The sequence below is a fragment of the Oryx dammah genome, unplaced genomic scaffold (assembly GCF_014754425.2).
Source record: "Oryx dammah isolate SB20612 unplaced genomic scaffold, SCBI_Odam_1.1 HiC_scaffold_25, whole genome shotgun sequence".
NCBI lineage: Eukaryota > Metazoa > Chordata > Mammalia > Artiodactyla > Bovidae > Oryx > Oryx dammah.
Window position 1 is genome coordinate 59,890,352 of NW_024070209.1, and position 24,863 is coordinate 59,915,214.

The following is a 24,863-nucleotide window of genomic DNA, read 5'->3' on the forward strand; positions in this document are numbered from 1 at the left end:
TTAGCGCCACGTCCCCATCTTGCAGGAGGGATGTGTGTCACAGTTTAGCCATTAAGGCTGCACCTAGGTGTCCGCCCTGCCCCCTGGGGCCGCGGCGCGGGTTCGAGGCCCAGCGGCTGGACATCTTGTGTCTCTGGCTTCCCGAGTCTCCCATGGGACCTGGAGGAAACACCAAAACTCCTCTCCCCACGTCCTGGGCGGCTTTCATAAAATCGAAGATCCGGTGCCGGTGCCAAGTAGGCGTCATTCGGGCACCTAAGAGTTAGTGGCAGGTACTGGATGGGCAGAGAGCAATTGTCAAGTCCCCTTTTGGCCTTGTTTCTCCCTACCCCCATCTTCCATAGTGGAACCCCAAGTTCAGGCCAGGCGTTTGGGCCGCCGGGGTTCGGTCTAGGACCTGTCGCGAACTGACTCCGGCCAGAAGACGCCACTGGAGTCCTCGCTCAGGCGCTTAGTTTCCCAACACCGGATGTATTACAACAGGGGCGACAACACGAGGGATTTGGGTTAGACTGGAGTTGGAAAATAGTTCTTTTGAGAGCTGCCCTTTCCCCACCGAGGGTCTAGTTCTTGGCGGGGGCGAGCGGGAAGTCTCCTTCCCCCCAGCTTAAGGCTGCTTTCCAGGTGAGGGCGCCGAGGCTCCCCGGAAATCAGGAGGAACTCCCAGCTGCGGCTGATCGTGGGCGCGCACAGCTAGACAGGCTGGAGCTGAGCCGTACCCAAACTCCGGGCGCCGGGCCTCGGGCCGGGCGGGGCGGCGACGTGAGGGGCGGTGCCGGGCCTGATTGGTGCGTCGGGTGGGGGTGGGGCAAGGAGGGCTCCGCTGCGGCGGCGACGGAACCGGGAGCCGGGGCCGGAGCCGGGAGCCAGGCGGCGGCCGAGGCGGCAACAAGTGCCGGAGCTGAGCCGAGGCTGGGGCCGAGCCGAGCAGAGGCGGAGCCACCCCGCCGCCGGGCTGCCCCATAGCGGGCGCCACGCATGGAGCGAGAGCGGCGGTGGTCGCCGGGCTGAGCCGCGCGGAGCGGCCGGGACGTGGATGCAGCCGCGATCTCCCGCCCCCGCCCCGCCGAGCAGGAGCTGCTCCCGGACAAGGTAGGGCCGGGCGGGTGTGCACGCCTCACCTCCGCAGGCCGGCCGCGCGCCCTCCTCTCTCTGTGGTCCCCGGCTTCCCCGCCACGGGACCCTCCTCTCCCCCTCCACCATCTGCTTCCTCGAGGGTGCCAGCTTCGCACCGGCGCCCCAGCGGAGGAATCAGACTCTAGGTGTCTTCCTGCCGCATCTTGGCGTCCCGGTCCTCCCCCCCGTCCCCCCTCTTCTGCTACCTTCCTGGTCCTAGAGGAAGAGGTTAACGAAACCTGCGGCAGCGTGTCTTTCGAGCCTCTTGCCCCATTCCACACCTCCCCTCCTAGGGCTCGGGAACATCCCCCGCTCCTCCCCGCTGCACCCCAACTTCCGGGGGAGCCCTCGCCGGGGTGATGCAGGCGTTGGGTTAGGGGGGCGTCAGAGGCCCTGGCGTCCTCATCTGGGTTGCACAGGTGTTTTGGGGAGGGGTCCCTGCTTGATCTCACGCTGCACCCCCGCACCCCACCCTCGTACTGCGCTGCCTCCCGTGCCGCATGGGGAGATCAGGTGTTCCGAGAGCCGCGAGCAGTCGCTCCCCACCCCCATCCACCCGCCACGGCCAACCTCTGGTCCCTAAAGGCTGGTTTCTGTGAAACTTAGGAGAAACCTTTCGCGTTGACCTCTACAGAAATATTCCACGCCGCCTGCGAATGATTAACCAGGCTACTTGACCGAAACCTGGGATGGGGGGGAAGGGTGGGTGCTGCGGGAGCGGGTCTAGCCAGCCTCTGGGAACCACCTTGCGTGGGGGTGTGGACGTGGAGGGGTGCGGACTCTGCGAAGGCCGCGACTGCAGGTCCTGGAGGCTGCCCCGCGACGGCAGGCGGACCCTTCCGGAGCCTGTAAAACCGAGTCACCTTAATTTCCAGGCCACGGGATTTTCCACTCAGGGCTGGGGAGCCCCAGAACCCACTTTCTCCCCATCAAGTGAGGAGGAGCGGCCGAGATACTCAGCACGAGTGTCATGACATGAAAGCAGATCTCTGAAAATAATGTATATATTTTAAACCTGGACTGAGGAGGAGGCTCCTTCTCCTTAAAACAGAGGGGTGGGTTGTCTTTTCTCCCCTGCTCTCCACCCATGGCCTCCTGAATCTCCCTAACTTCGCAGAACGGTAGTTTGGAACAATTCTACCAGTCTCCTGCCGCTCTCTTGTTGTAGCCTTGCTGTAGATTTTCAGATTGCAAAGGCAGTTGTTGAATATGGTCTTCTACTTGTTATAACAAATCCTTCCAGTGTAATGTAGCCCCGGGAGGTAAGGGGATAGTTAAAGAGGTGGCCGACAGGGCCTGGACTGGAACTAGGAAGGCGGAGACCCAGCCCAGCTCAGCCCTGAGGTCTCATGGTTTCTCCCTTGTGGATCTCACGGCTGATCCGGGGGGAGGGCTGGGCCGTCACTTCTTCCCTCAGTCCTAGTTCCCTCTTCTGTTTCCTTTGAATTGCAGGCAGATTCTTTACCGTCTGAGCCACCAGGGAAGCCACCTTCTTTTGAATAGAAGTTATTAATAAGCTTGGTGGAATTGGGGAGAGTGGTACACAGAGTCCCAGGGCTCTTAAACCAGATTAGATTTTAAGACCAGGAAAGAGTCCCACACAATTTAGCAACTAAACAACAACAGGATGATGTTTGCCAGACTCCTCGCTCTACCTCATGGGGGGTTGTGTGTGTCCTCAGTTGCTCAGTGTTGTCTGATTCTTTATGAGAGTCAATGGAAGCCATGGACTGCATGTAGCCCACCAGGCCCCTTTGTCCATGGGATTATCCCAGCAAGAACACTGGATTGGGTTGCCGTTTCCTCCTCCGAGTGATCCTCCCAACCCAGGGATCGAACCTGTCTCCTGTGGCTTCTGCGCTGGCAGGCGGATTCTTTGATCACTGAGCCACTTGGGAAACCCATCATGGGGGGTTAAGAAATGCTTAGTGAGTGGTGGTCATTGTATAATCAGTACAGAAGTTTCTCCAGGCGCCAACTTCCCCTTAACAAAAACAGTAACCATTTAGATTTGTTGGAGACTGAAATCAGCCAAATTTGGCAGATGGCAGATAGTTTTTGAAATCCAGGGAATGAGGTAATCTTTTGAGGAAAATAAGCATAATACGCTTGTAAAAGTTGGAAATTTTTTTCTGGGTTTCTGATGGAGAATTGAGTGTACATAGGTGGCTTGTAATTTTGAAGATTTCCTTGGTTTTTGCTTTTTAAAGCCCACAATTTAGATTTCTTTGAGATGCTAAAGGTTTGCTAAAAATAAGAAAGTGAAACTGATAATTCATGGTTGATTTTTCATTGTACAATTTACTCAGATGTGTGGCTATTTTTTTTTTTTAAGGTTACACTAGGAAATGAATGAGAATCCAAAAAAGTTAATAATCATTTTGCTTTATCTTACCTGATGCATTGTTGGTATAAAACTAAGATGTTCTGGGTAGAAGTGTGTGGGACTTTTTCAGCTGATGCAGGGTTAAGCGAAAAAGTGAATCCTTTGTTTCACAAACTTAACTGTAGGAGAGGAAAATTTTTTTTTCCCTTCTGAGTTCTTTGGCTGATCTAATAATTAAATTGATCTCGGACAGATTAATCGGAGAAAAACATTTCTATGTACGGGGATTAAAAACATGGGACCCAAAGAAGTGACCACAGCAGGCAGCTTTCATACCTTTTCGACAAGGAAACAAATTTGTGAAGAATTGACAAAACAAAGGGGTTTGGGTTTAGGGTAACTAATCAGCAAAGGAGTAACAAGGTTTGTGCAACCTTCTCAGCCCTGAATTCCCTATCTCTGGTGATAAGGATGCCGTCTACCCTCCTGGTGCAGGGAGGGTACCTTCTTATGGAAGATTGATCTGCTTTCAGGGCAACAGAGGGAGTCAGTGTGTCCTTACACTGGCTGGTCTCTCAAGTAACTTTAATTCAAAATAATCATTGTGTCAAACTGACATATTTAAGGGTGGCATATTCTGTTCCCCTTCAAAACTTCAAAGTTTTAATGTTTTCTGACAATGCTGTTTTTTTTTTTTTTTTTGGTTTTTCCCCCCAACCATAATTTCAGTTCAGTCGCTCCGTCGTGTCCGACTCTTTGGAACCCCATGAACTGCATAATTTAGGAATGCTGAACCAGGGCTGCGAATGTATTTAAGGCACACTCTGTTCATAACATACTGGGTCAGTGCTTTTCATTCAGTATAGCTGGCCTGTTGGCTGTGCCTAGTCGCTCAGTATACAACTCTCTGTGACCGCATGAACTGCAGCCCACTAGACTCCTCTGTCCCAGGAATTCTCCAGGTAGAATACTGGAGTGGGTTGCCTTGCCCTCTTCCAGGGTATCCTCCCAACTCAGGCATCAAACTCAGGCTTAATTGGCCATATTTGACTCTACTTAGGTTTTCTTTTCTTTTTTTAACAGTTTTATTAGGCAGGTTCTTAAAGACTTTAAAAATTAATACATGCAAATGTTTACTTTTAGAAATGTTGCAGTTCTCGCATCTGGGATAATATTGGGTTATGTAATCTTGCAGCGTGCCCAACAGTGATGCATGAGTTACCAATGCTGAAAAATTCTCATAAAGTCCTTTTGGTCTTATTTGCAAATACTCAGGAGGAATTAAAATCATTTCAGTCAATTGCCTGGCCTTTTTGGTGTGTACAGGTTGTTAAAACATGAATTAAGCTGGGCTCTGAATTTGAAGGTTGGGTTTCCTGGCTTGCATAATCCATGGCACCTAGTAAAGACATACACCCAACACGTGTGGAGTCAGCTGTCCTTCCCCACTTGCCCCGAGATGGGATAACTGTAACTAGATGCTTGCCAAACTGTCTCCAAATTGTGGGTGAATAAATTCCTCTCTCAGGAGAGGCAATTACCTCTTGACTACAGAGGAACATGGATGTGTGGGGTAAAGCTTGGAGCAAATTGATGTAACAATTTCATCATCATCACCAGCTGATGATGAGACTTTGCTAGTCTGAACAAAGCTTTGGTGCGAAGAACTGGTTACTTGATGGAGAGTTTATTAATAGGACATACGCAGCACAATGACTTTACTGCTGGGAAAAGTTGTTTGAGTTTTCTGTTACAACTTGCATTGAGATTTTACACTCACTGCCTAATGCCCCTACTGTGAGTTTTATGCTCTTTGCCCACCAACTTTGTCTTCTTGCTTTGTCTTAGTTTTTGTAACAAAATCCAAACTTCTCTTGGGGGTCAGCACTGTTGATAAAGTTACAAGATAAGTCTTGAAATATTTTGTGTAGTTTTATTTAGGTCCATGGTAGGAGGCCGTCTATGGCATCGCCCAGGGTCGGACACGACTGAAGACTGAAGCGACTTAGCAGCAGCAGCATAGATAACTCTAAGGATTTTGTTACAAATTACTTTCTCTGCATCTATGAACATTCCTTTAGAGCAAGGTTTAAAATTATTTTCATTCTGATGTGGCTACAGAGGGGAAATTCCCAGTAGTAAGGAAACTGATACTTTCTACTTTTCATTATGTAACATTTAAAAATAGATTTATTGTTCTAATGCCTCCACTCTGGTGGAATTAGGATGTACTTCATTTACCAAAATGTTTTGAAAAACCCACTGTCCAAGGGAGTCAATTCTAGAGTGTGGTCAGTTCTGTCAAGTGGTTGTGTGATATTTAGTGGTTAAAGAGCATGAACTTGGAGGTAGCGGTGATGTTTAGTTGCTAAGTCATGTGCAACTTTCTGGGACCCCATGGACTGTAGCCCTCCGGGCTCCTCTGTGCATGGGATTTCCCAGATGAGAATACTGGAATGGATTGCCATTTCTGTCTCCAGGGGATCTTCCCCACTCAGGGATTGAACCCGTGCCTCCTGCATTGACAGACGGATTCTTTATTGCTGAGCGAACTGGGAAACCCTTAAAGTATGTAAAGTGCTCTAATATTAAGTGTGCAGCTCATACGTGTCCACTGCTAAATCAGGAAAATTATTGCAGTACCCCAGAAGGCCCCTGTGCCACTTCCTAGTCAGTCTCCAGCCCCTAGAGGGAACCATTATTCTGACTTACATCATCTGAGACGTGATACATATCTTCATATGTCGGTTTTGCCTGTTCTTAAACTCCGCTTAAGTGGCATTTCCAGACTGACACAGTGTGTAGTCTTGTGAGACAGACCTGGATTTGAGTTTCATTTTTGCCACTTACTCTGATGTGATTACTGTGTGATAATAACTCTAAGCCTCAGTTTCCTCATTAGAGAAATAGGGGAGATTACCTCAGATTTGCTAAGAAAATTAATTTGTTGAGACACTTAAAATACCTAGCACTGTGCCTGACATACAGTTTTCTTTGTCCTCCTTTTATTTCTTTAAAAAGATGGTAACTAAAGCAACTATATCTTCTGTATTTTAATATACTGTTTCACTAAATAAAAGCTGTGTAGGTCTTCTATTGAAAGTTAGAAGCCAGATCTTTGTTGAGTCAACACATTGGTGTTGTAGCATTCAGCTTAAATGGGGCCTATTATTTGTTAATAGTTGATCACCTATCATTTTTGATATTTCCTCTGTAAGTCATAAAATAACAGTCTTTGAAATGTCCGTTTTAGAGCTGATTAGTCACCTGTGTGATGTGAGCTAAGATGCAGTGATGACAGCTGGTTCACACATGTCTGTGAAACCCGTGGAAGAGTTTGATTTAGATAAGAGACATCATTAAGTGCCCAGGGTATCCAGAACAATATTTTACTGCCTTATGTTTTGTAAAATGATTATTTCAGAGTGAAAGCACAGGGCTGGTTGTTAATTGCATGCTTCAGACAACCCATTTAAAACAGTTTCAACTTTTATAGTCTTCCTTTATGAATGATATTGTATATTCAATGGTCTCATGTTGCCAGTGTTTGTGCTTTTTAAAAATATATATATATACTTTGTATTTTTGGAACCATTTTTTAAGTGTATCTTGATGGTACTATGGCATTCTTTCTAAAAGACTTTTTTTGTTATGTTTATTTAGGGAAGCAATCAAGATCAAGTGAAGAGAATGAAGTTAATTCCATCTCTTAATACTGTTAATTGCTGTTAATTGGTTGAGATCCTTCTAGGTGCTTTTTTTCTACATCTTTATACTTGCAGAATGAGACTAGGAAAAGCCCATTGCCAATGCTTTAGTCAAATATAAAGCAGGTGCCTGGCTGAGAGGACAGAAGGTTTTGAAGGCCTGGATTCAGATCCGTCCTCACTCTGGCCCTGCTTGTGTCTGGACCATGCAGTCCCCAGAGGCTCCATCATGGAGACCTCTGGTCTCCAGATTACAGTGGCCAAGGGGGAAAACCTGTCCTTGGACAATCCCACCACCTGCCACCCAAGATCTCAAGATAATTATAAGAAAAGGGTCACTTCGTTCACTTAGCCAGCATGCAGTGAGTGAGCACTTAGTGGATGCCTAGCATGATGCTTGGCTCCTTGTGTATTCCTCAATGGGCCAGGCACAATGCTTGCCATCAAGGAGTTAGCAATCTGGTTGGAACTCTAACCAGAAACTGTTGAAGGAGCACTCTGACAGAGAGGTGCAAGGAGAGTGCAGAGTTGGGGGCAGCCAAGAAAGGCTCTGGAGGAAGTTGAGTTGGGGCTTAGCCTTGATGGATGAATAAATAACTTAGGGGCAGAGGCGGTGGGGATCGCAGGCTTGTGGCCCTTTTTCAGGGAAGTAGCGGGTGATCCCGTGGGTTTGGAGGGCAGGGTCCTTTAGGGAGAGCTCATAGGACACCATGCAGCCTTGATGACAGTGTGAAGAAGCGGTGCCTGGTCAGGGAGGTCGTGGGGAGCCATGGAAAGTCCTTGCAGAGAGGACATGAGGACATGTCATGGTAAGGCTTGCGTTTATCAGGAAGATGAGCTTGAGCCAGAGAGGTGGATGTGAGGGAGTTGTGACTGTGGGCCCAGGTCATTTCAAGGTCTCCTAATGGGGCTCCCTGCTTCCCGTTTGCCCCACAACAGTCTGTTTTCAGGAAGAAGCTGGGGGCATCTTTAAAAACGGAAACTGTATTACATAACTTCTTTACTTGGAACCCTCCGGTGGCCCCAAGTCTCCCTCAGAGTAAAGCCAACACTCTCTGCCACCTGTTGGGCCCTTAGTTCAGTTCACCTCCTCTTCTAGTGTTGCAGCTGGAAGTCAATTCTGACTCCACGTTGAAACCGTTTCTTTGACTTGCTTTCCGTTGCTTTTGTTATTGTAATCATACATGATGGCCTGTCTCAGAGAAACCTGCCCCTCTGCCTGACTGTTAAGCTGAAGTGCCTTTGTTCAGAACCCTGTCTGCCTGGAGATGACGGGAGGAAAGAAATTAACACATGCCCCTGTCCGAGGCTTGTCATTCTAGAAGATGTTTGCCTTTCTACTTTGTTTCCTCTCCTCCCTCCCCGCATCTCAGATCCATAAAAGAACCTGGCATCCAAACCTGACAAGATGGTTATTTGAGACTTTAGTCTGCCATCTTGGTCAGCCGGCTCTCCGAATGAAGTCGTGTTCCTTGGCCCAACACCTCGTCTCTTGGATTTATTGGCCTGTGTGGTGGCGAGGAGAACAAGCTTGGACCTGGTGACATTAGCTCTCCCTCAGCTTAAGTCTCTGCAGGCATGCTGGCCTTCGGGCTCTCCTGTCTCTGGCCTTTACATCGGCTGCCCCCTCTTCTTGGAATTGCCTCCCCTTGCTCCTGCCCTGCAACCTGCTCTCTGAAAAGAGAGGCTGTCTCTAGCCCTTTCCTTCCTTTCCCCCATACTGTGCCTTCTATTTCGTCTAAGCACTATCAACCTTGTGATAATCAGCCACATAACTTCATTCTTCTTGGTCTGTTTGAAACATTGCTTGGTTTAACTAGGTGCTTGATATGTGTTGAATTAGGTCACTTCATCAGTCTTGCTGAGGGAAGACTGAGGGCCCAAACCAGGTCAGGGATGGTACAGTATTAAAGTATGTGTGTGTGTGTATGTGTGAGATTTATTTGAAAGTGAGAGAGGAAAAGATTCTCATAGTGGATGGCTGGAGATTTGGAAGGCAGGTGTGAAGGAAGTGGGCTCCACACCCGAGTACATCTGAACGTTTCTTAGCGGGACACCGGAGGCTGTAGTGTGTGGCAGAGGGCCTGGAGGACTGGAGTGTAAGGTGAAGGAAGACCCAGCATAGGCCTGAGCCCAGAACTGTGGAGAGGGCCCACTTGGGGCGATGGGGCCAGGATCAGAGGCTGCCAAGATGCACAAGAACCAGTAGAGAATTGGGGATAGGAGATGGTCTTGAACTTGTGGTGGGGTAGGAGTGGTGGCCAGCAGTGTTAGGTGCTCTGAGAAGTCAGGAGAGGCTGTGGACTCAAGTTTCTAGAGGGTGAAGGGGATGGGAAAGTCGAGGCACAACAAAGGGGTGTGGTAAGTGGAGAACATTTTCTGGAAGTTGATGGAGAAGGGAAAGCGCAGCCTGTGCCTGGAGCCAGTGGAGAGGGAGCACGTTGAGGTGGGGGATGAAGTGGAGATTGTTGCTGATACAGGAGCCCAGGCAGCAGCAAGGGCTGTCGCAGGGGAGGGCGGTCTTGTGGGGGCTGGGGAGTGACTTACTGAAAAGGGAGACTGGTCCGTGTGGAGAACAAGAAGTAGGTTTTGGTCCCTGAGCTGATATTAAGTATCTTTGTATCCATGGCAACCCACTTAGCTTGTTCCCTCCTCATCCCCACCTCCTGCATAATAAGAGAAAACCTGCGCAGCCAGGCTTATGTGTGGATTGTTTGAATCCTATGCAGCCACCAATATGAAAGTGTTAACACTCCAGTAAGGTTATTTCCATGGACCATAAATTTGCTAAGGCTTATAATTTGTGCTTCAGAATTCTGTTGTTATTTTCTTTGAAAAGCACTTAACATCCAAATGCTTCTTTCTTGTTTTTTTGAATCCTGATCAGGAAGTAACACAGTTGTTTTTTAAAAAAGGCAAAACAAAAACCAGCTTCATGTCTGGGTGTAGATTGTTCAGTGGGAAGCCTGGTGTTGTTTTCAGGATCAAGTCTTTGTACCTAACAATGAAAGGGTCAAAGTGGGTTTGTTACAAATACCATCCTCTCTCTATTATTTAACATTTGGAACTAATAACATGTATTTTACATTTTTTATTTTATGGCTAAATTTGATGCTTGTTTATAAGGAACTTAATGTAGGTTTTATTCTTTAAAGTAAATGAGATGCATCCCTTTTATTTTTCTTCTCCCTTCATGACATAAGGAGTTATTTTTCTTCAAATGAACTTAAAATATCTCTCATGAATACTCCTATTTTTAACTGACTGCTTCTCTCTTTTGAATTTTTTCAAGGTTCTGATGGATCCTCTTAAAAAAAAAAAAAAAGCCTCTTTATAATAGAAACTTTTAAACAGGTGCAGATACAGAGAGTGACATAATGAAGCCCCAGGGAGCCATCACTGGTTTCCCCTTTTTGGTCCCTGGCCCATAGGCGACTGAGTTGCTGTGTGGGCATCACTGAGAGTGAGAGGGCAAGCTCATGTGGCCCTCCAGGTGTGGGTGTGGGAGTCATCAGTGTAGAGATGGTGGAATTGGGAGTCGTCGGTGTAGAGATGGTGGAATTGGGAGTCATCGGTGTAGAGACGGTGGACGTTCTGGGAGTGACTGGACTCCTCGAGAGAGAAAGGAGTGAGCAAAGGGTACATATGGCACTGAGAAATGCCTGGATTGCTGTGTCCAAGATGTTTTCAAGGAGGTGGTGGTAGTCTGTGGTAGATGAAGGTGACATTCACAGAGACACTTAAAATTAGGTGATTAGGTGATTTGAGAAAACAAACTTATGGTTCCCAAGGGGTAAGGGGGTGGAGGGATAAACTGAGAGATCAGGATTGACATATACACACTGTGTGTGTGTATAGTCTCTCAGTCGCTCAGTCGTGTTTGACTCTTTGCGACCCCACGGACCGAAGCCCGCCAGGCTTCTCTGTCCATGGAATTCTCCAGGCAAGAATACTGGAGTGGGTTGCCATGTGCTTCTCCAGAGGATCTTCCTGACCCAGGGATTGAACCCTCATCTCCTGCATCACAGGCAGATTCTTTACCATTTGAGCTACAGGGAAATAATATACACACTACTAGAAGGAAATGGCAACCCACTCCAGTGTTCTTGCCCGGAGAATCCCAGGGACGGGGGAGCCTGGTAGGCTGCCGTCTGTGGGGTCGCGTAGATTCGGACACGACTGAAGCGACTTAGCAGCAGCAGCAGCAGATACAAAAGAGATGGACCTACTGTGTATAGCACAGGGAGCTCTATTTGATACTCTGATGACCTATAGTGGAAAGGAATATAAGAAAAGAGTGGATATATGTATAACTGATTCTCCTTACTGTATACCTGAAACTAACCCAACATTGTAAATTAACTATATTCCAGTAAAAATACAATAAAACTGAGTGATTTAAACTGCTTGGTTAAAGAGGCCCAATTTCTAAGCTGCTCAGCAGTGTGCTCATATACTGAGCAAACAACATGTCCTCTTATTTTGGCAACACAAATTTTTCTTGGCAGGTGGCCAGAGAAAGTGATGTTACTATTTCATCCCTTCTTTAAATATGTACACATTAAGTCTTGGTTGAACAGCTTTTCCTTTAATAGAACATTTGGACAAAAGGCCAAAATGTCACTGTTTTGAGGATGTGTATTTTAAATCCATATGAATTATTTTGATATTTAAAAAACCTAAAAACAGTCCTCAGGCACCTGTTAGTGACTTGTTGACAATTAACCAACATTTGAGAAACGGAGAAGAGGCAGGAAAGAAATCTGGGAGATGGAGGCTGGAAGAGAGGGGAACCACTGTGCTTGTTTGGTATCCTGTCCTGAAGTTGCCACCCAAGGGCCACTTATCACTAGAAAGGTTGTCTTCTGGGATGAGACTGTCCCTGACTCAGAAGTGGAATCCCAGGGGGCTTGCATTTTAATTGGATGTGCTGTGTGCAAGTGGCAGAGCCTGGCTCTCACCATTTGGGGTGCTTTAACCTCCCAGTGACAGCCTGTAGGTTGGGGAGCCTCTTGTTCATGCCTCCCTCAGGGTTGAGGAGAATGGGTCTCATTTCACCTGGCACTGTTGAGGTTGGGGCATGTTGTTGGAGGTGGGGTGGTTCTGCACAACTAGCTCTTGGTACTCCGTTTGAGGGGCTTCAGTTTTGGGGAATCCCAAATGCTAGAAGGAGAGTAGATCAAATACAGTGCCCTGGGGGAACTGAGCCTGTCCTCATGGAGGAGGAGGTGGGATTTGAACCTGTACCTTTAAGCTTGGGGGAAGGATTGAGAAGTAAGAGAATGGATGTTTCCGGCTGGGAGAAGCCAGCATGAGCTGTGGTGTGGATGAGGACCACAGTTGTTTTTAAGGGGTGCTGTGTCCCAGGAGGTTTTGAGGATGGCATGCTTGGGTCTCGGATGGGGTCTTTGTGAGAGTGCTTAAGGAGGAAGGGCTACGTCATGCTCCTCCGTCCTGGCTGTGCCAACCCTGTAGCTCCTTGCCTGAATTCAAGTTTGGCAGTAGCTTAGATGGACTTGCAGGCTGGGAGCAGCCCATCTGGGGTCCCTGTTCATGCCCCCTCCCTCCACTCTCTATCTTGGGAACCTTGAATAAGTTTCTGGAAGCAGATCATTTATCTGTAAAATAAGGATACCTGAGTAACCATTGTATATCCCCTTGGGTCTTTGGCATACATCCAGGCACATGGACCAGTGTTACTGAGTCCAGGCTTGTACTGTTCACTACATGACAGGGCAGTCAATTGAGAGACAAGAGGCTGAGGCAAGGGGTAGTGACTTTATATGGAAAGTCAGCAGATAGAGAAGATGGTGGACTAGTGTCCCAGAGAATCATCTTACCCAAGTTAGAATTTGGGCTTTCATAGTAAAAGGGAAGAGGATGTGGTAGGTTATTGCAGACTTCTTGGTGTCAGAATCCTTTGTTCGTGCAGCTGTCCACATAGGTGTCTTAAAGTTCATGATCTTGCAAACCTTCAGCAAGACAAATGTATTCTCTGTTCTGCAACTTTTTATCTTTGTATGATTAGGAAGTGTTATGCCTTTAAGGGTTAGAGCTTTGAGAATAGGCTATCCTGTATATTTCAGGCTATAGGCAACATTCTTTTTGTTGTGGTTTAGTTGCAAAGTTGTGTCTTACTCTTGGGCCTTGGGCACACTTCCAGGCAAATGGACCAGTGTCACTGAGTCCAAGCTCGTACTGTTCACTACATGGAAATCACAATTCTGAGTGATTCAGGCAGTTATCTCAAAGCTGCTTCTTTAAGAGACTCCAAATGTTTAAGCAGGGAGTCCTGGAGCCTGAAGCATGGTACTTTATGCTCATTGGTGTCCCCTTCATTGTACCCAAGGGGAAATACTCTTTAAGAAAATTTGTCACTGGGAAACCTTCATACAAACAGCCAAGAAATTGAGACTTCCCAAGGCAATTTATTAAATTATTTAAGTTAAACACAGTTAATGTCACTATTATTAATGCAGTCCCAACTTGAAGCATGTTCAAACAGTATTTATTTTGGGAGATTATATTTTTATTTTGGAAATAAATGTAAACAGATGTAAACTTTGGTTTTGCAAGAGTTGATGGAGTTGCTTTCAAACCCTACAATTCATGGGGGCAAGAATTACCAAATTTAATAGAATTGGGAAGGGCATTGGTTGATTTGAAAGTTTGTAGAGTACCTTTTGCCTGGGGGAGAGCATGGCTACCCACTCCAGTATTCTTGCCTGGAGCATCCCAGTGGACCAAAGAGCCTGGCTGGCTGCAGTCTGTGGGGCTGCAAAAAGTCAGACACGACTGAGCGACTAAGCACAGCACAGCACAGAGTACCTTTTGGAAGTGATATAGGTGAATCTCTGTGATGGTGGTAGATTGAATTTGGCTGCTTAAATGCTTAACATTAAAGTGATTGTGTTAAAAATCTAAAAGTTTTACTTTATGGTCATTTACTACTGTCCGTGAAATTAAGTGGTGAGGAATGATACGATTTTGAACGTCAGTCCAGAAACTTTGAGGAGAGTCAGTTTTTGATTTTGTTAAATTAGTCTTTGAGTTTTTCATGCATTTTACTACGTAAAATGACAATAATCTCTTCTCAGTGATAGGTGAAAATGTTCTTTCTCAGTTGATTTCATCAGCTTTTCTCTATACATACCTGTAGACAGGAGCCCACATAGCAAACACCAGGTTCTCTCCCCCCACCATCTCTGTCCACCTCGATCACCAGGCCATGGCTGACGGCTTGCTTGTTTCCAGAAGCACTTACACAGGGTCAGATTGATAACTTAGTTTATACACTTTATATTAAATAATGATAACTTAGTTTCCAATCCAGTATTTTTATTAATTTTTATGAATTTCCTTTTCCCCATCTTCCATCCCTTGGACCTGTGTTTACAGATTTGTTTAATTGTATGAGACAAATGTTTCCAGAGACTTTTTAAAAAATTAAAAACAATTTTAAAATTATTATTTATTTACTTTTGACTACATTGGGTCTTTGTTGCTATGTGTGGCCTTTCTCTAGCTGGGGTGAGCTGGGGCTGCTCTCTAGCTGCGTGCACGGGCTTCTCATTGCGGTGGCTTCTCTTGTTGCAGAGCACAAACTCCAGGGCTCACAGGCTCAGTAATTGTGGCACTTGGGCTTAGTTGCCCCATGGCACATGGAATCTTCCTGGACTAGGGATTGAACCCATGTCCCCTGCCTTGGCAGGTGGATTCCTAATGGCTGGCCCTCCAGGGAAGTCCTCCTGGGATTTTTAGGTGATGTCTTGTGTCGAGATGACACCCAGTAATGTTGTCCTCGTGGACGAGGCATGGAGGGGAAACCCCAGGATGATAGTTGTGAAGAAAAGTGGCCCGGCCTGACACACAGACAGTCAGGGGCCAGGGAGGGTCTCGGGGGGACCTGGAGATACAGGGCCTGTGTGTGAAATGACTCAACAATGCTTTGTGTGGAGCAAAAGAGGAAAATGGTGAAAGAATAAAACTTGTATTTAGTCCTTGTTCCTTTACTGCCCCTCCCCGGTTATGTCCTCCTTGTCCTCCAGTTTTCCTGTCGTCAGCCAGACACCAGGCAGAAATGGAATGGCCCAGCTCCTGCTCTTAGCGCCCTGGGAGGTGTGTCAGCCTCCTTCCCCACGAGGTGTGATAAGTCAGATAAATGTGTATTTAGAGTTGAGACGCAAAGAGGAAGTAAGAAAACCACAGGCGGAGGACGGGAGAGGCGGGGGTGTGGGGCGTGGGGGTGTTTCTGTTCAGGGAAGGCGCCACAGGACGTGGTGCTGGCCGTATTTTTATGTTGACAGCCCAGAATCAAAGCTGTGAGAAGACGACTTTGTCAGTGATGGTGATTCTCAGTGCTGGCCTCCTCCCTGTGCTGACCTCGGGCGAGGCTCTGTGCCTTCTGGTGCCTTGGGTTTCCTCTTCTCTACAGGAGAAGGTTGGAGTCCCTGAGGTCTAAGGCCCTGGAAAAGAAATCCTTATAGCTTCTGTGGGCATCAAACTCAGGATAGGGTCTGTGTGCGGAATGCACGTGCATGTTCTGGAGAGAGGGTGCAGTTTGTGGCCAACATTGCTCTTCCATCACCTTTTTTTTTTTTTTTGGTGCAGACTAGTGTCCCTTCCTCACAGAGCCTGGGGAGCTGGGCTGCTGGCCGGCTGGGAGCTCACCTCTGGCAGGTGGCCGGTGGGAGGACCAGGCTGGAATCCCTGCTGTTTCTGGCTGTGGTGCCAGAGTGAAGGGAAGGGCGAGGAAAGGCAGAATTTTCTCTTTGTAAAAGCTCTTGTCCAAAGGGTTTGCCCAGCAGGTTTGTTAGACTAGGCTGGTGCAAGCGCTGCCAGTCTCTCATTCCTCAGTGTGGATTAACACCTGCCGCTTGCACGGCAGGGACTCCACCCTCAGCAGGGGCGGTGTCCGCCCAAGCGGACCAGGATCTCTGGGCACCTTCAACTAGGGACCGGCTCCCAGCTGGAGATTTTGTCTACATTATTCCTTTCTCATGCTTCTCAAAAAACTCAACTGCCTGGCTTTCTTTGGAACTACCTGCACGTTCCCGGGTACCCACAAATGCAGTGACTTCACTTCCTAAGTCTTTTTTTTTTTTTTTTAATTGCAGCTTTATTTGAGGATTCTTGAAATCTTCTGAGCAACAAGGTTGGGTGGTAGAAGGAGTAAGAGTTTAGACTCGGGGTCAGGGTCCAAGGTCCAAGTCCTGGCTCTACTCAGATTAGCTTTGTAACCTCAGGCTAATGGTTTCGTGTTTTTGAGCTTGTGACGGTTAGTTGAGAAAATACTGATGTAAAAAATGGGCAAAGGGTGTGAGGAGTGGAAAGTCAGGAGGGAAGTACAGTTAAAACATGCAGAGGTTGTTTTTGTGTGAAGATTTAAAAGAAGGACAAGGTCCACAGTCAGTGTGGAGACCTCTGTGCTCTCTGGTGTTGTACAGTCTGGCTTTTTTTTTTTTTTTTTTTGATGAGGAAGGACATGGAATAACTTGATTGTTCTCTTTGCAATTTTTTTCAAAGGAAATAATAAGACAGTGTACAAAGACACACAAGTGAGGTTGTTCATCAGATTTTTTTTTTCTCCCAATTATAGGGAAAGTCCGGAGAAGGCAATGGCACCCCACTCCAGTACTCTTGCCTGGACAATTCCATGGACGGAGGAGCCTGGTGGGCTGCAGTTCATGGGGTCACTAAGAGTCGGACACGACTGAGCAACTTCACTTTCACTTTTCACTTTCATGCATTGGAGAAGGAAATGGCAACCCACTCCAGTGTTCTTGCCTGGAGAATCCCATGGACGGAGGAGACTGGTGGGCTGCCGTCTATGGGGTCGCACAGAGTCGGGGATACAACTGAAGCGACTTAGGAGCAGCAGCAGCAGGGAAAGTCAGAAACAACTCATGGGTTAGTGATTGGGTAGTAGTAGTGTTACTCGCTCAGTTGTGTCTGACTTTGCAATCCCATGGTCTGTAGCTTGCCAGGCTCCTCTGTCCATGGGATTCCCAGGCAAGAATACTGACTGGAGTGGATTTCCATGCCCTCCTCCAGAGGATCTTCCTGACCCAGGGATAGAACCTGGGTCTCCTGCGTTGCAGGCAGATTTCTTTACCATATGAGCTACAGGGAAGATAGGCCAAATGCCTGTACTCCGTCAGAGGTACTTTAGAGATCTGTTGGTGGCTTAGTGGGTAAAGAATCTGCCTGCAGTGCAGGAGATGAAGGTTTAATCTCTGGGTTGGGAGGATCCCCTGGAGGAGGGGATGACAACCCACTCAGGTATTCTTGCCTGGAGAATCCCATGGACACAGGAGCCTGGTAGGCTACAGTCCATGGGCTCACAAAGAGTCAGACATGACTGAAGCAACTGAGCATGCATGCATGATAGAAGGTGAGTCACTCAGATCATGCTGCCTTCCCCTGTCCACATCTGCTTTACAAAAATTAAATCTCTGAACACAATAGCCAGTTGTCTTTGTAATGAACTTGGAGGTCAGATTTGGAGCTGTTCTTCATTTTTTCCCTTATTTCATATTCCTGTGTGATTTAGTCAGGTTTTTTTTTTTTTTAAGATGGGCTGTGAAAGCACATTGTGGCTATCTCACTGGCAACAGCACTTGTTACTTAGATATAGGCATGGTGCACGCTTATCCCATGGAGAGCCCTTGGGCTTATCTGCTTTCTCCAGTCGCCTCAGAACCTATCTGGCTACAGACTGGCTGCTGCTTTACTAGCAGACACTCTGTAGCCCCACCGCACTGCTTGCCTGCCCTGCTTCTCCTCAATTCTCTGAAATCTACCCTGTTTGAAGCTCCACTCAGGTCCTGCCTCATCCTCTGCTGTTGACAAATGTACTGTCACTTATTTATTACTTATTTATTAGTTCGCTGTACAGGACCCATGTTTTATACACTTTCCAGCTAACTTCAGACTCAAATAATGATGTTCATGGTTGGAAATGACTTCAGGTGGGTGATAGAGAGATCTCTAACTTGTACCAGTTTTTAACTATTGTCTGTCAGCTCCCAGTCCTCTTTTGTTGTCTGATCTATGAAAATGGATCAGAGCTCTTCAGATATTTTTCCTTTGCCTTCTCTCAAGTTGAGGGCTCTGAAGAGGATGGTGCAGGAGAAGGAGGTTTTCCTTCCTGCTTTCCAGAGTCTAAAACCAGGCTCCTACAGAGCCTGCTGGTTTTCCCGTGGGCTTGCAGGCTGCAGCTTTCTGCAGTGTGTGCCTGCCTTGTCCTGTCTGCAGCTCTCATGGCTGTGATAGACCGGGGAGCCTGAGCCCAACTCAGGTTGCTGCTTCTCCTCAGTCTCCATGTGTATATATGGGAGCCTGGTGGTCCTGACCATCTAGAGAGCTGGCCACGTGTATTTGTCCTGAGCAGTGGCCCTGAGCACTTCCTGTCCGGGCCATGCATTGTCATGCTAAGCTCCTGCAGAGGGAGGTCTCTTCAGCTCCTGGGTCCAGTGGTAGCTGGACTTCCTGTGCGGACAGGACTCCCTCTGCACCCTTGTTCTCTCCGCCTAGCTCCCAGCAGTCTCCAAAGTTTGCTTCCTCTCTTCCTCCGCATGGGGATTCTTGTATTTCGGGCTTTGTACCGGCAGCCTAGAGAGTTACTCCTGCTTTTCAGGTGACTGGACCATCCTGGGCACCCAGGAACTGCCTCCTGTACCTTCTTCAACAAGACACAAACCTTGCTTCCATGTTTGTCCTGTTTGGGGTACCTTTCATCTCGTATAAGGCACGCTTTAGAGTTCTATTCCATCTTTGTTGTTTAATCACTAAATCATGTCTGACTTTTTTGCAGCCTTATAGACTGTAGCCCATCAGGCTTCTCTCTCCATGGGATTCTCTAGGCAAGAATACTGGAGTGGATTGCCATGCCCTCTTCCAGGGGATCTTCCCAACCCAGGGACTGAACCCTCATCTTCTGCGTCTCCCGCATTGGCAGGAGATTCGTTACCACTGAGCCACCAGGGAGGCCCTTTATAGTTCTCAATTATAATGTTTTATAGTTCTGTCTTTATAGTTACTCAATTATCATATTTTTAAACTTCCCCTGCTTGAATTATGGTGTGGTTTCTTCCTCCTGGTTGAACCCAGACTGAAATACATCCCATGTTACCCAACTGAGCAAGCATATGGATGAGCCAGAGAGAAGTCTAGGAATTTCTCTGAGGACTTGTTTAGAGCCTGCCAGACTATGCTGGTTTGTACATAGGTTCTAGAGCCTGACGTGGAAAAACTTTCCAAGCCATACCCATGTATAGGCTCTTTAACAAGGACTTCCAAAACATGTTAAATGCCCCAGGAAGTGAGTGCCTGCATTGCAACATTTCTTTTCTAATGGTTTCCTGCCTGGGTAAATAGGTGCCCCCAAGCTTTCAGTCTGTACCAGGGGCCTTTGTTTAGGCACGTTCACTTTGTCCCTCTGCTATTATGGCCTTGGTGGGACTAGCAATTGCTGGAGGTCCACCCCCCTATCAGAAAGGAGTGTGGAGGTCCCTCTGGGGCTGGAATGGAGGGGATTGCCTGCATTGCCGTGCTAGTGGAGGGATGAAGCCTTCATAGCCTCTCTGCTGGACCCCGCATGCCTGCATTCCCACTCGGGGGTGCAGGGCTGCCTGTGGGCCTGGGTGGGGTTTTCACCACAGCTTACCTCTTCAGATCTAGCCCCTGTCCTCCCAGGTCTAACATGGACTCACTACTAATAGTCTTATCGCCTATAACTCTAGAAAAGCCTTTACATTTTTTCTACTTTAGTACTTACAAAAGTGAGACAGGTTTCTATGAATACATAGGTCATTGAGCAGCACACATAGAGTTCCCAGTGTCATCTCTTTGGAGAAGGGTCATGTATATTTATTTAATCTAATTTCTACTGAAACAGCTATATTCAGTGAACTCAACCAGATGACCAAAACACCTGTTTGTTCAACAAATGCGGAATAACTCTCAGATGCTACAGCCTGGGGTAGTGGCGTTACAGAGTGAAGACCTTGACCACAGAGGGTACCCTCGCTCCTGGATGCTTCAGGAGTGACACTTGACCGAATTGAGGAGTACAAGAAGCTCTTCAGGAAGGCATGGCAGACAGAGGGCACTCTGCGGATGGCAGAGGGAAACTGGGACTGTCTGGAAGAGACTGTTTGCTGTGGTCGGCGGTGAAAGTGTCCATGGTGTGGCGGTGGGGGATGCTGGCAGGAGGGGCTGCGGAGGAAGCACAGAGCATCATAAAGGGACTAGAGGGCATATGAGTGAGAAGATGGAGGGGTGAGGCTGGTGTTGAGGCTGGGGCATATCCTTGGGCAGGAGGTCTTACAGAAGAGGGGCAGAGGCCATGAGGCCCTGAGCTCTGGGAGTGGAGGAAAGAGGCGTTTTAGAAGACAGCACAGTTCTATTTAGGCTGTGGGGAAGCAGTGCCACGGTGGTGGTGGTGGTGGTGACCAGGAACACCAGGAGCGGGCTGCGTGCACAAAGGCTGAAGACTGAGTTGTTGGCAAACAGGGATGTTTGGGAGCTGCGGGGAATAAGGCCTTGGGCTCCTACAGTCGCCAGCTGCAGAGCCTGATTGGAATAGAGGAGAGCTGAGGAGGAGGTGACATTACTGAGGTGGGAACACGGATGTGGAGAGCAAAGGAAGAAGCAGCTCACTGCTGCTGGGGCGTGCACGTGGGCAGTCGATCCATGGCGAACGCAGGACCCAGGAAGAGAGACTCCACACTCACTGAATATCTGGAGTTAGCTGGCTCAACTTGCGACCCGTGGTTTCTTGTTTTGCTGCTGCTGTCTTTATTTATTTTTGGCTGTGCTGGGTCTTTGTTGCTGCTGCTTTTCTCTAGTTGTGGCGAGTGGGGCTACTCCTTGGTGCAGTGTGTGGGCCTCTCACTGCAGTGGCCTCTTGTGCGCAGCACAGGCTTCAGCAGCCGCGGCACACAAGCTCGGTCACTCCATGGAACATGGGATCTTCCTGGAGCAGGGATCGAACCCGTGTCTCTCCTGCACTGGCCGACGGATTCTGTATCACTGAGCCACCAGGGAAGCCCTGTTGGTTTGGGTTTTTTTGGGGGGGGGGTCCTCCTTTTGGAGTGACATTTAAGGTGATGGATAGAACGGTTTCTACAGGGAGAATATTTATAAAGAGGCAGTGAATGACAGAACCTGAGAAATGTGCTTAGTGTTAGGTGGAGGAACCAAACCCATCAAAGAAAACTGTTGATTGCCTGTTTTACATTAGGCAACACCCTGGTATGGCAGGTTATATCATCACTTCACAGGTGAGGAAACTGAGGCTCAGACAAGTCAAGTAACTTCTAGGTCACACAGCTAAGACTAGGGTAGCATTACCAGAATTTAACTCTGGGTTGTTTGGCTCCAGGTGCCATACTAATTTTCCAAAGTGCAGGTGGGTCTGGAACATACCTGTCCTCAAACATCTACCAGCTTTGTTTTATAATGACACAATCTTGTACACTGAAGATCTCGAACCCTTACCAGTTTTAGTAAAGGCAGGGGCAAGATGGCCTCTGGGAAGGTTAATCCCTATCATTGTTTACTAAATTTTCTTCTTTCTGCTTTTCTGAAAATCTGAACATGTTTATGTGAAGAATGATCTTAGTGTTTGATTTTATTTTAAATGGTAAGTACCACTTGAGACTTCCCTGGGGCTTCCCTGGTGGCTTAGACGGTAAAGAATCTGCCTGGAATGTGGAAGACCTGGGTTTGATCCCCGAGTCAGGAAGATCCCCTGGAGAAGAGCATGGCTATCCACTCGAGTTCTTTTGCCTGGAGAATTCCATGGGTAGAGGAGCCTGATGGGCTACGGTCTATGGGGTCACAAAGAGTTAGACATTACTGAGCGGCTAAATACACACCATTTGAGAAAATCAGCCACATTTGGGCTTTGGGGGAACTGTATAATCAGTGGGGATCAGAGCTTGTCCTGCAGACACTTAGATGTATAATGTCGCTTGTGGGGACATATAGGTGAATAGATTCATCATGTATACTTTTCCCTTTAAATCTTGAATGTGAAGCTACTACTGCTGACTTATGAACCAGATTCCTTGAATTCAGTTGATCGTTGTTCTGACTTACAGACCACAAAATGTCAGACATATGTTCTCGCTAGGTGAGGGTGTTGAGGGCATCTTGGGGCTCCCCAGCTCCAGTCCTGACAAGAACTGCGGCCAGGCTTCTTGCTTCCATTAAGGAACAAGCTCTAGGTATGGGCCCACTCTTCTGGCCCCACCAGGATGCCACACTTACACCCTTATCACTCAGCTGTCTGCCCTGAGCACTGGAGGGTATTCCCTGTCTCCCCCAGAACCACTTAGCTGCAAGCTATCCCTCTCTTTCTGAGCAGAACCTGAAAAGGTCTGGCAAGGACCAAGCAACAGATGTTAGCAGCCTGGGAGGTAAGGATTTAGAAAAGCCACTCTCGCCAGGGTTCTGGAGTGAGGACGGAGGAGGTTGGGCAGGCTGATTGACGTCCAAGTCCCCTGTCTCCGTGTGATATGGCAGCAGGCTTGGGCTCTAGATCCTTGAAGGATTTGTGTATCCTGTTTGGGGAGGAGAATGAGCAGGAAGCAGGATCCTCCCTGGACACAGAGGCTGCTAGTCCAAACTCTTGTGACTGAATCAGCAACTTGGATTTCCAGCCTCCAAGCCTCAGCCTGATTGGATTGAATGGCTGGTCATTTCATTTCATGATTACAAGAAGGTCCTGCCTTTCTTTTATCCTTAACATTGGTTCTAGGGATGGGGGAGCATAGGCATAGGTTTTGGATTTGGTCTCAGTGTGGTTGCTGGCTCTGTCCCTGACTAGCTGTTGGTGACCATCTACCTAACATACCTGAGCCCCTTGGGATGGGTGAATGAGTCCCTGACTTAGAGTTTTGTGAGAATAAGTCCTTGTGTCTGGCAATGGCCACATTAAAATGTCTTCTGGCCAGTGCTTTGCTTTTAGAACTGGAGGGAACCTTTTAGAATCATCCTCTTTTGTGGTGCCAGTCTGGCATTCAGGAATGAAACACTGGGATTATTTAAACTGCTTATAGGGGAATAAAATGACTATAGCATAATCATTCAGTAAGGGTTACTTATGACCCCACCCTACCTCCCGTATTTGACTTTGTCTGATAGTAGTTTTGAGGGTTCAAATGTATACATATAAAGCTTTAACATTTTAAAATAATTTTTTAAGATAAACCATTGAAAACCAAACCATCATCTTTTTAGTCCCTTTCGTCCTAAGTTTGTGCTGCAGTGTTCGCTTGTATCATGGTTTAAAACTCAGATAATAGAGCTGAACTGCTTAGATTTGAATCCTGGTTCTGCCATCTGCCAGCTGTGTGACCTTGGACAAGTTCAATCACCTCTCTGAGTATCTGCCTCATAACATCACTGGTGCCTAGCATATAGCCAGTGGTACCTAAGTATTTATTAGATTCGATATGTTCATATTTTACTATTATTTTTAAGAGTCCTCTCTAATACATGGCTTCAGGCAGAGAGCACGGACCCAGGGAAAGATGTGCAGTGATCTAGGGGTGGATGTAGTGACAGAACTTGTGCTGAATACTGCGGGGTCCAGGACAGGGCTGGAGTGTCTGGGACTGTGGGACCATGGCCCACGCTAGTGATGTGGGCTGCAAAAATGGGGACCTCATATTAGGATTTGTGTGAGACATGTTCCCCACGCCCATCCCAGCAGTCTGGATGTGTGTAGTAGAGGATGTTGAAGGGAGGTGCGGCAGCATTAAAGAATTAAATAACCTAGAATCCTGCCACCCTGGTTACACTGGTTTTGGTTTTGTGTGGTATTTTATCTGGATTTTCACACAGTTTAAGCATGGCATCTGTACTATTTTGTTAGTCCATCTTCAGCTAACATAAATTTATGTGTGTGTCTCTACCTTTCTAAATATTTTAATTGCAAAATAAAGGAAAGTGGAAGTGAAAGTCGCTCAGTCATGCTTGACTCTTTGTGACCCCGTGGACTATACAGTCCATGGAATTCTCCAGGCCAGAATACTGGATTGGGTAGCCTTTCCCTTCTCCAGGGGATCTTCCCAACCCAGGGATCGAACCCGGATCTCCCACATTGCAGGCAGGTTCTTTACCAGCTGAGCCACAAGGAAAGCAAAGAAGGAAGTTGTTGCCAAACAAAATCAGCTGTAGTGTTTTAGAAATTTCAAGACTGTTCAGTCTTTGTTGGGGAGAATTTACTCCCAAGTACAAGGTGAAATCTAAGGTTGTTCTTTGTTTGCACATGGGATTTTCTGTTTCTGTTACTCACAGTAAAAATTCTGTGTGTCACAGTGAGGGTTGTATAACATCTTCCCTAGCTGCAGTGTAGATTTTCTTACTCAAATTCTTTTTGAGCAGTGTAACTTCCTGCTCAAAAAAGGACACGGAATTGGTTTTATGTCTGTAATGGGAATATTTAGTCAGATATTCAGAGAGCTTTTTCCCACAGATATTTTTATGGAGGTCACTGCTTTTTCCTCCTTTCCATGAACTTTGGTTTGTTGTAATAGTCTAGTTCTCATGCGAGGGACTGTGCCTTGGTCACAAATGAAAGATGACATTTAAACTTGATAGAAATGTCAAACTGGGAATCTGGGTGGTTTTCCCACCCTTCCTGCCCAGGTTGGTTTGGAATAAATGCCCTTTAGAAATAATGGTAAGAGTTGGCCCAAGCT

At 47.3% G+C, this 24,863-nt stretch overlaps 1 protein-coding gene across 2 annotated transcripts in view; it reads left to right on the forward strand.

Annotated features, from left to right (window-relative positions):
- Positions 1-817: 817 nt before the first annotated feature.
- Positions 818-24,863, forward strand: part of B3GNT2 (UDP-GlcNAc:betaGal beta-1,3-N-acetylglucosaminyltransferase 2) — a 31,873-nt gene continuing 7,827 nt past the window's right edge. The window contains exons 1-2 of one of the 2 annotated variants that reach the window (XM_040224011.1): positions 866-1,092; positions 1,992-2,171. The gene's annotated coding sequence lies outside the window, so the exon portion shown is untranslated. Of the gene's footprint in view, positions 1,093-1,991; positions 2,172-24,863 lie in introns of both variants that reach the window. The other variant, XM_040224010.1, reaches the window with a different exon arrangement.